We start from the raw sequence: 16605 nt of genomic DNA, 5'->3' as shown, positions 1-16605 counted from the left end.
GCAGCCGGCTTCCCCGCTCCGATACCTGGGAGCTCTGCCGCACTCAGTCACCCCCGGTCTTTCTGTGACCCCGAGGGTCCTGAGACCACACTGTCCCAACAGGGTTCCACCCCCCGCTTAGCCACCGGAGTGACGTCCCTCAGCGGAGCAGACTTCTAAAAGTTCCGATTTTGTGCTCCGTGGCTCTATCACTTGCCGGTAGCGGCTGATGGAGGCCCCTCCCCCGCCGTCTATCCTCCCGAATATCGCCTGGGATTCACTTCTCTGCACGTCCTACCTTCCAGAAAGTGGTCGCTTTTCTGTTCAGAGTTGCTGCTATTCTTTTCTTTGATCTCCTGTTGAGTTCGTAGGTGTTTAGAATGGTTTGATACTTATCTAGCTGAATTCCTGGGACCAGACAAAATTTAGTTCTTCTACTCCTCTGCCATCTTGCTCCTGTTCCATCCCCTCACCTGAAATCCCGCAGGTGTCTTTAAGTCTAAAATGAGTCTCTTGCAGGCGACAGATAGATAGGTCTTGTTTTTTTATCCATTCTGACTCCTTATGTCTTTTGATTGGAGCATTTAGTCCATTCACTTTCAGAGTAATTATTGATAGATATATACTTAGTACCACTTTATTACTTCTTTTGTCATTGTTTCTGGGGATTTTCTCTGATGCCTTCTTGTCTTTGTGATTTGGGTCTTTCTTTTACCCACTCAAAGAGTACACTTTAATATTTCTTGCAGGGCTGGTTTTAGTGGTTTCCAGGACTGGCCATCAATCCCTGTATTGACAGACGAAAGATTACTCCAAACTTTACTGTGAAAGAGAGGAGAAGGCAAGGGGGTCAATGCTTAGAGATGAAGACCCTTTGCTCTTCTTTGCTCCCACCTTTATTGGTCCTTCAGGATAATCATAAACCTCTGTTACTGTTTCTCAAGCATGTGATGTGTGACAAGGGAAAGGTACGATATGCTAATCTGCATGTTCTAAGAGTTCTGCTAAACATAGCCTAGGGGACAATGCATACATCTCTCAGATACAGGGTGACTGTTTGGGCTAAGAAAGCTTCAAGAAAGGCAACTCCCAGCAGCATTCCTATGGCAGAGTGGTCACCCCAGACCTCGGCATTCCAAAGGCCTATGCCCTTCTCTGAAACTTTCCCTCACCCCCAGAGGCCTCCGTGTTACATTTTAGCAAGCTGGATATTATGGATGATTTCAAGCTCTACATTAACCCCAATGGTGATCATGAACTCCTTTAGTTTTTATTTGTCTGGGAAACTCTTTATCTCTCCTATTCTGAATGAATATCTTTGTGGATAGAGCATGCTTGGCTGCAGATTTTTTCCATTCAACATCTTGAATATATCATGCCACTCAATTTGACTTGCCAAGTTCTGCAGAGAGATCTGCAGCTAGCCTTATGGGTCATCCCTTGTAAGTTAGGGACTTCTTTTGTCTTGCTGCTTTTAAGTTTTTTTTCTTTATTACTATATTTTGCTTTAATTACAATATGTCTTGGCATGGGTCTGCTTTTGTTGCCTCTTTTGGGGTTCTCTGTTCCTTCTAGATCTGGATATCTGTTTTTTTTCCCCCAGATTAGGGAAGTTTTCAGATATCATTTCTTCAAATAAATTTTCTGCCCCCTTTCTCTCTCTTCTTCTGGGTCTCCTATAATATGAAATTTATTACTTTTGATGGAATCCTTGAGTTTCCTAAGTCTTTTATTGTTTTGCATAATTCTTTTCTCTCTCTTTTGTTCAGCTTTATTACTTACCATTACCCTGACCTTTAAGTCATGAATTTGTTCCTCTGCTTCTTCCAACCTGTTGTTCATTCCATCAGGAGTGTTTCTCATTTCATCTATTTTACCCTTTATCTCTACTATGTTATTTCCTACCTCTCTGTTAACGTTCTCATGTCTTCCACTCTTTTCTCAATTATAGTGAGTATCCTTATGATTATTGGTTTAAATTCTTTATCAGGCATGTTACTTATATCTGTTTTGTTTACATCTCTGGCTGTGGTTTTGTCCTGTTCTTTCATTTGGGATAAATTTCTCTGTCCCCTAATTTTATCTGTCTCTATTTCTGTGTGTTAAGATGTCAGCTACGTCTTCTTCTCTTGAAAGTATAGACTTTATGAAGAAGAGATCCTGGAGTGCCCAGAGCAGTGCAGTATCCCCTGTTTACCAGAAACTGGGACTTCAAGAGAATATCCTATGTATGTCACTTACTGTGTGCTGTTGTGTCTGAATCACTTTTCCTTTCTGTGCAGTCATCAGTACTCACTCTGCTTGTTGAAGGCTGGGCTCACTCTGTTTTGTTAGTGGGACCCACAGAGGCCAGCTGTGAGGTGGCATGCCTGCAGGGGACTTGGGAGCAGGGTGGTGGTGTTAGCAAAATTTGTGCAGGGCCACTAGTCCTATGCCAGGTGCCCTGAAGTACTGCACACCACCCCTATGTGCTGGGGAGGCCAAGGGTGTGAGGCTGGGTGCAGAATACAAAGGTGGCTGGGGCATGCAGCTAGACACAGTGTAGTGGCTGGGTGCTGTGCGCAGCTGCAGCTGTGCACCTGCCATCTGGGTGCAGTGTGAGATGGTGCCTGGGGGTGCACTGCAGGGGGCATGGCTGGGCATGGTGGAGCAATGGAGACCTGGGGCTCCCTGCTGGGCACAGCCAGTGATGGCACCGGAGATATGTGGCTGGGCACAGCAAGCGACTGCAGCTGGGCCATGTGACTGGGTGGGTGTGGTGTGTGTTGACAGCTTGGGGTCTGAGGTTAGGCGAGATACACAAGGGTGGCTGGGGGTGCGTGGCTGGGGGTGGCGCAGTGGATGTGTGCTGAGCATGGCGGCTGCTGTGCACCAGGCCAGCTGGGCAGGGCACCCGCATGACTTGAAGAAAATTTGCCCTGAGCCCACAGCCACGGCAAGCAGATTTGGGGTGGGTGAGTCCTCAGAACTCCTTGGTTTGGTGCACTGGTAGCAGGTTAGGTAACGTGTTTCTGTGCAGCCCTGCCTCCCACAGGTGTCTCTGCTTATTCGGGGTGGGGGGGGGCAGGAAAAGAAATTGGTGCCTGCCATCTCCTTCATTTCCTAAGAAGTTCCACAACACATTCAGAAATCAGTAAAAACCAATATGTCACCTGTTTGCCCCTGGCGTTTGTATAAACTGCTGTTTTTTGTTGCCTCTCCATGCAGGCTGCTGGCTATCGCTAGCCCTCCTGGCTCCAGGTTCCAAGCCTAACTGCTTTTACAAACTCAAGGAATTCAGCCCCTCTGGTTTTTAAAGACAGACTTTATGAGGATTAGTCTTCCCCATGCAAAGCTACTGTAATCAAAACTGTATGTTCCGGCATAAAAACAGGCCCATAAACCAATGGAACAGATGTAAGAGTATAGAAATAGGCCCAAACATATACAGTTAATTGATATTTGATAAGAGAGCTAATAGTGGAGAAAAGACAGTCTTCAACAAGTTGTGCTGGGAAAATTGGATATTTACATGCAAAACTATGAAACTAGATGCTTGTCTTGCATGACCATAAAAATTAAATTGAAATAGATTAAGGGTTAAATGTAAGACCTGAAACCATAAAACTCATAGAAGAAAACATGGGGAAAAACAAGACCCTTTGACATGGGTCTTAGCAGTAATTTTTTTGGTTATGACACCTATTGCACAAGTAGCAAAATTAAAAAGAAGCAAGTAAGATTGCATCAGACTAATGGGCATGCATTTATTTTCTTAATGCTAAGCTAGTACCTTATGAATAAAGTTTAATAGAAATAGTGGTAGCATCAATCCTTGTCTTATTCCTGATTTTTAAAAGAGAGTCTATGGATCACCATTGATATGATGTTTGTTATAGGCTTACAGTAAACACACTTTATCAGGTTATAAAAATTCCCCTCTATTTCTAGTCCTCCTAATTTTTTAAATTACAAATAGTCATTTTTACTGAATATTTTTATACTTATTTAATTGAAAAAACATATGGTTTTCCTCCTTTTATTAGTTAAGTTGGTACTTACATTAAGAATTTCATCTTTATCAGGCGCCTGGGTGGCTCAGTTGGTTAAGCGACTGCTTTCAGCTCAGGTCATGATCCCGGAGTCCTGGGATCAAGTCCCACATCGGGGTCCCGGCTCAGCGGGGAGACTGCTTCTCCCTCTGACCCTCTCCCCTCTCATGCTGTTTCTCTCCTCTCTCTCTCTATCTCAAATAAATAAATAAATAAAATCTTTTTTAAAAAAAGAATTTAATCTTTATGTCAATGCTACTTAGAGCAATCTACACATTTAATGCAATCCCTATCAAAATGCCATCAACTTTTTCCAAAGAAATGGAACAAATAATCCTAAAATTTGTATGGAACCAGAAAAGATCCTGAAGAGCCAGAGGATATTGAAAAAGAAAAGCAAAGCTGGTGGCATCACAATTCCGGACTTCAAACTCTATTACAAAGCTGTCATTATCAAGACAGTATGGTACTGGCACAAAAACAGACACATAGATCAATGGAACAGAATAGAGAGCCCAGAAATGGACCCTCAACTCTATGGTCAACTCATCTTCAACAAAGCAGGGAAGAATGTCCAGTGGAAAAAAGACAGTCTCTTCAACAAATGGTGTTGGGAAAATTGGACAGCCACAGGCAGTAGAATGAAACTGGACCATTTCCTTACACCACACACAAAAACAGACTCCAAATGGCTGAAAGACCTCAATGTGAGACAGGAGTCCATCCAAATCCTAAAGGAGAACACAGGCAGCAACCTCTTCGACCTCAGCCGCAGCAACTTCTTCCTAGACACATTGCCAAAGGTAAGGCAAGCAAGGGCAAAAATGAACTATTGGGACTTCATCAAGATAAAAAGCTTTTGCACAGCAAAGGAAACAGTCAACAAAACCAAAAGACAACTGACAGAATGGAAGAATATATTTGCAAATGACATATCAGATAAAGGGCTAGTATCCAAAATCTATAAAGAACTTATCAAACTCAACACCCAAAGAACAAATGATCCAATCAAGAAATGGGCAGAAGACATGAACAGACATTTTTCCAAAGAAGACATCCAAATGGCACAGACACATGAAAAAGTGCTCCACATTGCTCGGCATCAGGGAAAACCAAATCAAAACCTCAATGAGATACCACCTCACACCAGTCAGAATGGCTAAAATGAACAAGTCAGGAAACGACAGATGTTGGCAGGGATGCAGAGAAAGGGGAACCCTCCTACACTGTTGGTGGGAATGCAAGCTGGTGCAGCCACTCTGGAAAACAGTATGGAGGTTCCTCAAAAAGTTGAAAATAGAGCTACCCTATGACCCAGCAATTGCACTACTGGGTATTTACCCCAAAGATACAAATGTAGGGATCCAAAGGGGTACTGCATCCCGATGTTTATAGCAACAATGTCCACAATAGCCAAACTATGGAAAGAGCCAAGATGTCCATCGACAGATGAATGGATAAAGAAGATGTGGTATATATATATATAATGGAATATTATGCAGCCATTAAAAAGAATGAAATCCTGCCATTTACAATGACGTGGATAGAACTGGAGGGTATTATGCTGAGTGAAGTAAGTCAATCAGAGAAAGACATGTATCATATGATCTCACTGATATGAGGAATTCTTAATCTCAGGAAACAAACTGAGGGTTGCTGGAGTGGTGGGGGGTGGGAGGGATGGGGTGGCTGGGTGATAGACATTGGGGAGGGTATGTGCTATGGTGAGCGCTATGAATTGTGTAAGACTGTTGAATCACAGACCCGTACCTCTGAAACAAATAACACATTATATGTTAAAAAAAAAAAAGAAGATAGTAGGAAGGGAAAAATGAAGTGGGGGGAATCAGAGGGGGAGATGAACCATGAGAGACTATGGACTCTGAGAAACAAACTTAGGGTTCTAGCAGGGAGTGGGGTGGGAGGATGGGTTAGCCTGGTGATGGGTATTAAAGAGGGCACATACTGAATGGAGCACTGGGTATTATACGCAAACAATGAATCATGGAACACTACATCAAATCTAATGATGTAATGTATGGTGATTAACATAACATAATAAAATTAAAAAAAGAATTTAATCTTTAGAGCTAGATAGAGCTGGGCTATTGACCTAGTTCACACTTCTAATCGTATGTGATTTTAGGCAAGTTTCTTAACCTCTTTGTTTTATTTAACTACTCTGTTTTATTATCTGTAATTTAGGTATAAAATAAAAACTTTGCTGTACTAATGTAATGAATAAATTACAATGTACATAAAATCTTTCTTAGAATTTTCTAATTCAACAAGCATTAGTTCATGTTTCCTCATATTTTGTTGATGTCTTATAAACCCTTGAAGTGAGAACGTCTTTAAAAAATTTTGGTGAGCTTAATGCAAAGCAAGTATTTATAACATTCTGTTTTGTTAGATAAATTCCAAAAGAAACTAAAAGGAAAACAAATAAATAAAAACAACAAAGAGCATTTGTTATACCCCTAAGCCATAAAATGAAATTAATCAGGATGCTACTGATATAAATGAATTATGCAAATGATAAAACAAAAGATTTCAAACAAAATCTTCAGAGACATTGCTATAATGAAAACTTAAATACTCCTCAAACTTACTTGATCTTCAATAAAGAAAAGCTGTACTCCAGATAAATGGTTTCCTAGAAAAAAAGAGCTCATTGGACTTTTCCATCAGCCACTTTCTATCTTCTCAACAGTGAACAATGAAAATAAACAGGTGATTTATTTTCTGGTGTAAACAAAGTATTATTTTTGGCTTTTTACATATTGTTGAAAGAAGACAGATTTTCTAGCATCACATTCAATTTTTGTCTTTTTAAAAATTTTGTTGAAATGAGTAGAAATCACTTATAGTATTTTATCAATTGGTTAAGAAACTTCTTTTGTTTTTAGAGTGAGTATGATTTTAGGCAGACAGAAGATTAGTTATCTTGATCCACAGCACTATAGTCCTGCCTATGTAGAAAAATTCTATGTATAACCATTGTAGCGTAATATCTCTTGGTGCACACTTGCATTGTTTTCATCATATTGAGAATCCTAAGCTTAAAAGAGTGACTTTCATTAGGATGAATTTAATGAGTAAGTTACATTGCTTTTAAAAATCCTCATTCTGAGTTGTTGTATCACTAAATTTTTTGAAAAAAGAAATCACTATTAAAGGGGGGAAAAAACCCTTTTTCATAAACATGCTTAAATTCAAATCACTTTTCCCCTTTGCAGAAGTAAACCTTTATGTTGAATTGTAATTAAGGGACATTAAAAAAAGGCTGATTTAAATCCTTTGGTTCAGTTAATCAATATTCTATGCCTTTGTTTTTCACTTCTTTTTTGGCCCCCGCTTCTCATGTATGAAGTTGTTTGTGCTCAGAAAGCAGGGCTATTTATACATTTCAACAGAATACCAGAGAAGCAGGACCAAGAACATTCTTTAAAAATCATAGCATGTGTTGTACTTCTACTTCTTTTAAGAAGGAATAAATGTAGACAATATAAATACAAATAGAAAACACATGAATTTATTTCCTTAGTTTAGTTTGCCAAATAGCATATGCTTCTCATGCTTTGTAATTCCAAATTAATTTAGATCAGATTCTTATATTTTATAAACCACTGAATTGAATATCTTTATACCACTGTCTATTATTTCATGTGGACAAATTTGCTTAATGCTTACATTTTTCATTACTGTGCTAACGGCATTTGATTGCAGTTTGGTGTCTTCAGCTGTCAAAAAAGCCAGAATGAAACATCAGAAGGAAGATTGAATGGTTTTCCTTTCATTACCTCTGCAAGGGACTCATTTTTTTTATTTATATGACTGTTCTAACTATGGTAGAATTTTATGATAAGGAAAAATAAATTGTACCCTAAGGTAATATTCCCATTTTGATGGATTATAAAACATGTTAAAATTGGTCATTACAAACTATAATTCTTCATGGCCTCAAACCCTGTTAGTATAATTTTTTTGAATTATAAAAAATAGCGATCAATTTAGTTGGTGCTATTAAATGACAATGCATTCAGACTGCAGCATTGTAAAATGACAGCACCAGATATCAGAGTTGGTGTATTTGTACTCCTGTTGTTTTGAATGAAAACAGCTTTGTCTCCTACACTTATAGACAGGTGAGAATGACAATGGGGCCTGAATCATTACAGTATGTTTGAGTCATGAAGGACACTTGAATTCATGTTTCACAGGGAGCAAAATTACAATTATTCCCTAATAATAAAGGCAGACATTCTTTTAAAAATTGCTTATATAGCTATTAAAGTGAGAGTGAAATATGCTCACAAACCAGACAGAATCTCAGAGAACAAAGAGAGCTGGTTTTTTTTTTTTTTTTTTTTTTTAAGATTTAGTTATTTATTTCAGAGAGAGAGAGAATGAGAGAGAGAGAGATGGGGGTGGGGCAGAGAGAGGGAGAATCCTTGAGCAGACTCCCTGCTGAATGGGGAGCCCAATGCAGGGCTTGATCCCAGGACCCTGAGATCATGACCTGAGCCAAATTCAAGAATTGGCTGTTTAACCAAGTGAGCCATCCAAACACCCTAAGAGAGCTGGCCCTTTTTTTTTTTTTTTTTAAGATTTTATTTGCTTGAGAGAAAGTGAGAGAGAGCAAGAGAGAGAGCGCAGAGGGAGAAAGGGAAGCAGATTTCCCACTGAGCAGAGAACCTGACATGGAGCTCAATCCCAGGACTCCAAGACCATGACCTGGGCTGAAGGCAAATGCTTAACTGACAGCCACCTAGACACCCTGAGAGCTGGTCTTAAAACAGCTGAATAAAACTTGGAATTTTTGACAGTATGTTAATAAATTTTTTCTCAGATTTCTCAGCAATCTTGCAACAGTACCAGATTCCCCAATATAAAATTTTTTGCTAATGTAACTCATGCTTAAACTGTCTTTCTTCCTCCTTTCATTAATGATTTGTCATTTGGATGGGGCAGTGTGCTAGATACAGTCACAGCTGGCTTAGTAGTTAATCTACATAGTTCATAGAGCAGGGGTTATAATCATCATATTACAGACATGGAAAGTGAATTTTAGAGATTATATGATTTGCCCTAAACCATATTCCTAATATGTGGCAGAGCTGGAGCTCAAACTTACACTTATTCCGGTTCTAAATCCTTAGGTTTTTTACTTTTCTCATTTTCCTTCTTTTGCACTTTACTTTTACCTGTCTTGTATTGCTATGAGCATGGAAAACACTTAAAATTTCTTTCCAAATCTAAATAGAGCCCAAATAAAACAATAAAACAGTACAATTGAAAGTAATATAATACAAATAAAAATAATAAATGAACTGAAACAAGTAGTAATTTTAAATAATTAATAACTAAAGGCAAAGTAAATAAAAAATCAACAACCATCAGGTGTAATCTAGTAAAATATTCAAATTGCACGAAGAATCTCACAAGTATAAATCCACTTTAAACACAAAAGAGGAAAAAACAAGTCATCTTCTGACTAATACCCAACAACATTAAACACTAGAGGGAAAAAAGGAACGTGGAGGAGTTTAGGAAAAAAATTATGACTTAAGATTTCTAAACTTTGTGTTATTGAAAGAAGTTAACAGAAAGATGTTCTAGCATAAGCAGGATTAAAAAAATCTTTGTAATCTTGAATGCCTACCAGAGCAAAGGTACCAAGATGAGAGGTACCTAGACAAATAAAGTAATAGATTACAATTATATATGCATTTGATTATTAAAATAACTTTCTCAAAAACTCATGATATGAAAAAAGTAAAAAAAAAACTCAGGATTTTAACTGCAGACTACATCCACAAAAATTGGAAAGAAAGGGTTCACAAAAACCACTATATCATAAATTTCTACCAATATAGTAAAATAAAATGATTCGTTAATTAATTTTAATAGATAAACATAAAAAAGACTATGGGAAAAATTTGTAGCAAATGGAGTAAAACAACATGTACCTTGTAATTTCTCAGTTTAAGGTTTGAATCCTTGATATTTTCAGATCTTGTGATTTTGTACAAGTTTGTTACTCAGGGCTTCACCACCTACATCTATAAAGGACAGAAAATAGTGCCTATTTTACTGGATTATTTTGAGTATATTACAGATAAAATTCCCAGTGCGGTACTTGGCACGTTTACCTTATGTGAAAACTTCTTTCTCCCTTTACTATTTTTACATAGATCAAATAATTTTTTAGGATTATGCTGCATATTTTAATGTGACTGAAATATTTTTCACATATATTTTCTGATTATTGCTACGTGAGCAAGTTTTGTATTTTTTCTTGTTTCCAGACCCTTCAACAGCTCACAAGATAATTTTAATGGTTTCATTTCAATTTCTTAAATATTTTGTAAATGATTATAATTTAACTCTTTCTTTTGGTTTAAAATTTTACTGTTTTGTCCAGAACTTAATAGTGGTTTTAGCTCATCATTTTCGCTATTAATGTAATGCTGACCATTTGAAATAGGTTTGTATATGTGTGTGTGTATGTGTATACAGATACATTCGTATTGAGAATACCTCATAATAGAACTTCCAGGGAAGATGGCAGAATAAGAGGACCCTACGCTCACCTCTTCCTACTAATACAACTAGATAGCACTCACATCAGTGTAAATAACCCAGAAAATGACCTGAAGACTGGCAGAATAAACTCCACAACTAAATGTAGAGAAGAGGCCATATCAAAGAGGGTCAGAAGGGTGAAGATACAGTCAGGAACTCAATGGACTTATAGAACTGTCTGTGGGAGGGAGGGACACACTATAGGCACAGAGAGGGGAGAGAAACAGACCCCCATACTGGGCAGTCTGAACAGGGAAGATGAAAACCCATAATATTTGGCTTTGAAAACCAGAGGGACCTAATTTCATGAGTTGTTACCCCCTCTTGCTGTACTGTGCTTAGGTGGATATGCCCTCTCAAATCTGTTATTGGCCAGAGTCCATAAAGTGTGGTGCCACAGGCCTGACAGTGTGCAAGCAGCCGCTACCGTGGCCAGCACAGCACTAAAGTAACTCCTACCCCAGAAAGAGGGAAAGATAACTACACACAGTAGTCAGAAGGAGACCCAGCAGGGGACTAGAGGCAGGCAACTGGTCAGACAACAGTCTGAAGCTTCAACAGATCAATGAAGCTTCCCAGCGGACAACACAGGGAAAGCACCCTGCAGTTTGGTACTACTGCATCTCTGGCAAATGCATACTCTGACTTGACTCAAGCCCAAGGTGGCCCCAGACTGGCCCACTAACATGACAGGGATCAAACACGCCCACAACAGGCAGAGAGACATTGCACATGACTGGACTGAAAAAAAAAAAAAAAGTGGCTCAACAAAATAGCAAAGCATATGCATCACACATAGGAGATACCCATAAAGCACCAAATTCTGGTGGACAGGGGACACTGCATGGACCTCTTCTTCATTAGGCCATTACTTTCAAGTGCAGAAGATGTAACTTTCCTAACACACAGAAACAGACATAGAATTAGACAAAATTAGAAGACAGAGGAATATGTCCCAAATGAAAGAAAAGAACAAAATCATAGCAAGAAATGTAAATGAAACAGACATAAGTAACATGACTGATAGAGAATTTAAAGTAATGACCTTAAAGATTCACACTGGACTTAAGAGTGGAGTACCTCAGTGAGATAAAAAAGAAATAATCAGAGATGAAGAACACAACAAATGAAATAAAAAGTACACTAGATGGAAGAAATAGTAGACTAGACAAGGCAGAAGAACAAATCAGTGACCTGGAGGACAGAGTAATGAAAAGCAATCAAGCTGAGCTAGGGAGAGAAAAAAGAAATTGCAAAATGAAAATAGTCTTAGGGACTCAGCAACTCCATCAAATATAGTAACATTCACATTATAGGGATCCCAGAGGACTAGAGAAAGAAAAGGGGGCAGAAAATTTATTTGAAGAAAAAATAACTGAAAACTTCTTGAATCTAGGGAAGGAAACAGATATCCAGATTTAGGAAGCACAGAGATTGCCTTGTAAAATCAACACAAGGAGGTCCACACAAATACACATAGTAATGGAAATGGCAAAATGTAGGGATAAAGAGAGAATTTTAAAAGCAGCAAGAGAAAAGAAAGCAATTACATACAAAGGAAAACCCATGAAGCTATCAACTGATTTTTCAGCCCAAATTTTGCAAGCCAGAAGGGAGTGGCATGATATATTCAAAGGGCTGAAAGGAAAAAAAATTTGCAGTCAAGAATATGTAATCCAGCCAGGCTATCATTCAGAATAGAAGGAGAGATGAAGAGTTTCACAGACAAGCAAAATTAAAGGAATTCATGACCACTAAACCAGCCCTACAAGCAATGTTAAAGGTGATTCTGTGAGTAGAAAGGAAAGACCATAAGTGGGAGTAAGAAAAGTAGGAAGCACAAAAACAGTAAAAATAAGTATATCTATAAAAATCAGTCAAGGGATTCACAAAATAAAAGGATATAAAGTATGACATCATATACCTAAAATGTGAGGAGGAGAGAAGTAAAGAATGACTTCAAACTTAGGCAACCATCAATTGAATATAGACTGCTATAAGCATAAGATGTTATATACAAACCAAATTGTAACCACAAATAAAAAACCAATAATAGATATGCAAAAAATGATGAGAAAGGAATCCAAGTATATCACTGAAGAAAGCCAACAAAGAGAGAAAGAAAAGAAAGGAACAGAGAAGAACTACAAAAACAACCATGAAATGAGTAACAAAATGGCAATGGATACATACCTATCAATAATTACTTTCAATGTAAATGGACTAACTACTTCAATCACAAGACATAGGGAGATGGAATGGATAAAAAACAAGACCCATCTATATGTTGTCTACCACAGACACATTTCAGACCTAAAGACATGTGCAGATTGAAAGTGAAGGGATGCAAAAGCATTTATTATGCAAGTGGACATGAAAAGAAAGCTGGGATAGCAATACTTATATCAGACAAAATGACTTTAAGACAATTCCAGGTTTTAAGTTATACCACAAATGTGGTGATCAAAACAGTATGGTACTGTCACAAAAATAGACACAAAGATCAATAGAACAGAATAGAAAACCCAGAAACAAATCCACAAGTTTATGGTCAATTAACTTTTGACAAAGTAGGAAAGAATATTAGTCTGTTCAGCAAAGGGTGTTGGGAAAACTGAACAGAAATATGCAAAACGATGAAACTGGACCACTTTCTTATACCATACACAAAAATCAATTCAACATGGATTAAAGACCTAAATGTGAGACCTGAAACATAAAAATCCTAGAAGACAACACAAGGAATAACTTCTTTGACATTGACTATAGCAACTTCTTTCTAGATACATTTCCTGAGGCAAGGGGAAACAAAAGCAAAAATAAGCTATTGGGAATACATCAAAATAAAAACCTTCTGCACAGTGAAGGAAACAATCAAGAAAACTAAAAGGCAACCTATGGAATGGGAGAAAATATTTGCAAATGACATATCTGATGAAGGGTTAGTATCCAAAATATATAAAGAACTTATACAACTCAACACCCCCCCAAATCCAAATAATCCAATTAAAAATGGGCAGAAGACATGAACAGAAATTTGTCCAAAGAATATATACAAATGGCCAACAGACACATGAAAAGATGCTCATCATCACTTATCATCATGGAAATGCAAGTCAAAACTACAATGAAATATCACCTCACACCTGTCAGAATTGTTAAAATCAAGAACACAATAAAAAAGTGTTGGCAAGGATGTGGAGAAAGAGGAACCCTTGTACACCATTGGTGGCAATGCACACTGGGTGCAGCCACTCTCAAAAACAATATGGAGGTTCCTCAACAAGTTAAAAATAGAACTACCCTATGATCCAGTAATTTCACTAGTGGGTATTTATCCAAATACAAAGACACTAATTTGAAAGGATATATGCACCCCTATGTTTATAGCAGCTATTATTTACAATAGCCAAATTAAGCAACCCAAGTGTCCATATATATAATGGAATTCCATATATATATATATATATATATATATATATATATATATATATATATAATGGGATATTATTCAGCCATAAAAAAGAATAAAATTTTGCTATTTGCAATGACATGGGTAGAACTAGAAAGTATAATGCTAAGCAAAATAAATCAGAGAAAGACGAATACTATATGATTTCACTCATATGTGGAAGTTAAGAAACAAAATAAATGAGTAAAAGAAAAAAAATGAGAGGAAGACAAACCAAGAATCAGACTCTTCACTATAGAGAAAAAACTTACTAGAGGGGAGATGGGTGTGGGGATGGGTGAAACAGGTGATGTGGATTAAAGAGTACACTTATCATGATGAGCACTGAGTAATGTATAGAATTGTTGAATCACTATATTGTACACCTGAAACTAATATAACACTGTATGTTAACCATACTGGAGTTAAAATAAAAAAAACTTCAAAAGAAAGAACCCCTTATTATTATAATTTGTTGTCATGTCCTCTTTGCCTCTTCTAGACTCTGACAATTTCTTAGACCATCCTTTTTTTTTTTTTTTTAAGACCTTGATGCTTTTGAAGAGTAATGTTAAGATATTTTGCTAAATTTTCCAATTTTGTTTTATTTGTTTTACTCATGATTAGACTGGGTTATGAGATATTTATTTTATATCTTGTGCTATAATCCAATACCATGTTATTTATTTTGTTGCTTACATTTTTCAGCTTTGAACATTTCTTTCACCTATCACATCATTTTGGTCTCTGAGCATTTCCTTACTTTCAGTCACTAAAAGATGCTCCTTGATCGTCTTACTTATTTCTGTGTCAGCCTTACAATTAGTCAATCCCCCTCAAATTCCTGATCCTTTATATTGGAAAATAGAATTAGATACAATGATGTGGGTTTTGGGTGTGCTAGTTACTACTAGGATAACATTGTTTCTAGGTCCTACTAGCTGACAGAGCATGAAAGTACATATTATATACACATATTTGTTAATATTTCGATATGTACCCATCTGTATCTACATTAAATTAATCATGAGTCCAAACTGATGTCTCCAACTGTAATCCTGTACTGTATGCATCATTTGAGCCTTCTGCCCTTGCTTGTCTATAACCTCCCACTCCAACAGTGAGAAACATGGCTCCCACCATATGCTACCTAATTACTTAATTACATCAATTCCATTATATATTTATAGCTGTCTCAAAATTTTTAACCCTCACCACTGGGCAAGAACTATTAACTAGAGTACAGTGCTTATATACTGCTCCTCTGCCTTCAGTATCATAGGCTCCACTAATTTCAAAAGTTACTTAGATTAGCATCTTTGTTTTCTATAAACTTTCATGTGGTTGCTTCCTATATTTATAATAATTATTTTTTTGTTGCATTCTGCATTCCCTCCTGAGATCACCTGACCTCCTAAATGATTTTTTAGACTTGCATACATTAAAGATAACTATTTGTCATGCAAAGTTCTATTTTTTTGGACAAATGCATAGTGTCATTTATCCATTACAGTTCATGATAGTTTCACTGCCCTAAAAAGTCCCCTGTGCTTTACCTATTAAACCACACTTTTCCAAGCCCTTTACAACCAAGGTTGCATTAACAAGCTATGTAATTTTTCATTTTTTCCTGAATGTCATACAATTCAAATCATACTGTGTGTAGACTTTTCAGAGTAACTTCTTTCATTCAGCAATATACATTTGGGATCGATCTGTATCTTTTTAGCTTGATAGCTCATTTCTTTTTACTGCTGAATAAAATTCCATTGTATGGATTTTTCCCTGGCTTGTTTACATCCTGCTTTGTTTTTACTCACCTGTTGAATGACATCTTGGTTGCTTCCATTTTCAGCTATTATGAATAAGCCTGTTGTGAACATTCATATACAGATCTATGTTTGGATATACATTTTCCAATCAGTTGGGTACTTACCTAGGAGTGCAATTGCTAGATTATATGGTAAGCCTATATTTAGCTTTGTAAAAAAATGAATAAACTGTCTTCCAAATGACTGTATCATTCCACCTGTAATGAATGAAACCTCCTCTTGGTCTGCATCCTTGACACTGTCAGTTTTTGATTTTAGCTATATTCCTAGGATGTGTAGTGGCAATTCATTGTGGGTTTTTTTTTTCCATTGTTGTTTTTATTTGAAATCGCCTAATGAGCTCAGCTTCTTTTCACATACTTTTGAAAAATCGTGTTTGTCTCTTTAGTGAAGTGTCTGTTTAGTTCTTTGCTTATTATTTTAATTGGATTTTTATTTTCTTATTATGGATTTTTAAGAGTTCTTTGTATAGTTTGAATACAATTCTTTTATCAGACATGCTTTTGCATAAATTTTCTTCCAGTCTATGGCTTGTGAATTTTAGTTTTCTGATACTGCTATAACAAATTACACAAACTGGGTGAATTAAATAATACAAATTTATTCTCTTATTGTTCTAGAGATCAGAAGTTATATAAACATGGTGTTGCAGACTATGTTCCTTCTAGAGACTTTAGGGAGAAGCCATTTCTTTCTTTTTTCTAGTTTCCAGAGACCACCTGCT

This window comes from Phoca vitulina, unplaced genomic scaffold, assembly GCF_004348235.1.
Source record: "Phoca vitulina isolate PV1807 unplaced genomic scaffold, GSC_HSeal_1.0 scaffold34, whole genome shotgun sequence".
In the NCBI taxonomy this organism is placed as follows: Eukaryota; Metazoa; Chordata; class Mammalia; order Carnivora; family Phocidae; genus Phoca; species Phoca vitulina.
This window is presented reverse-complemented; position numbering follows the sequence as displayed.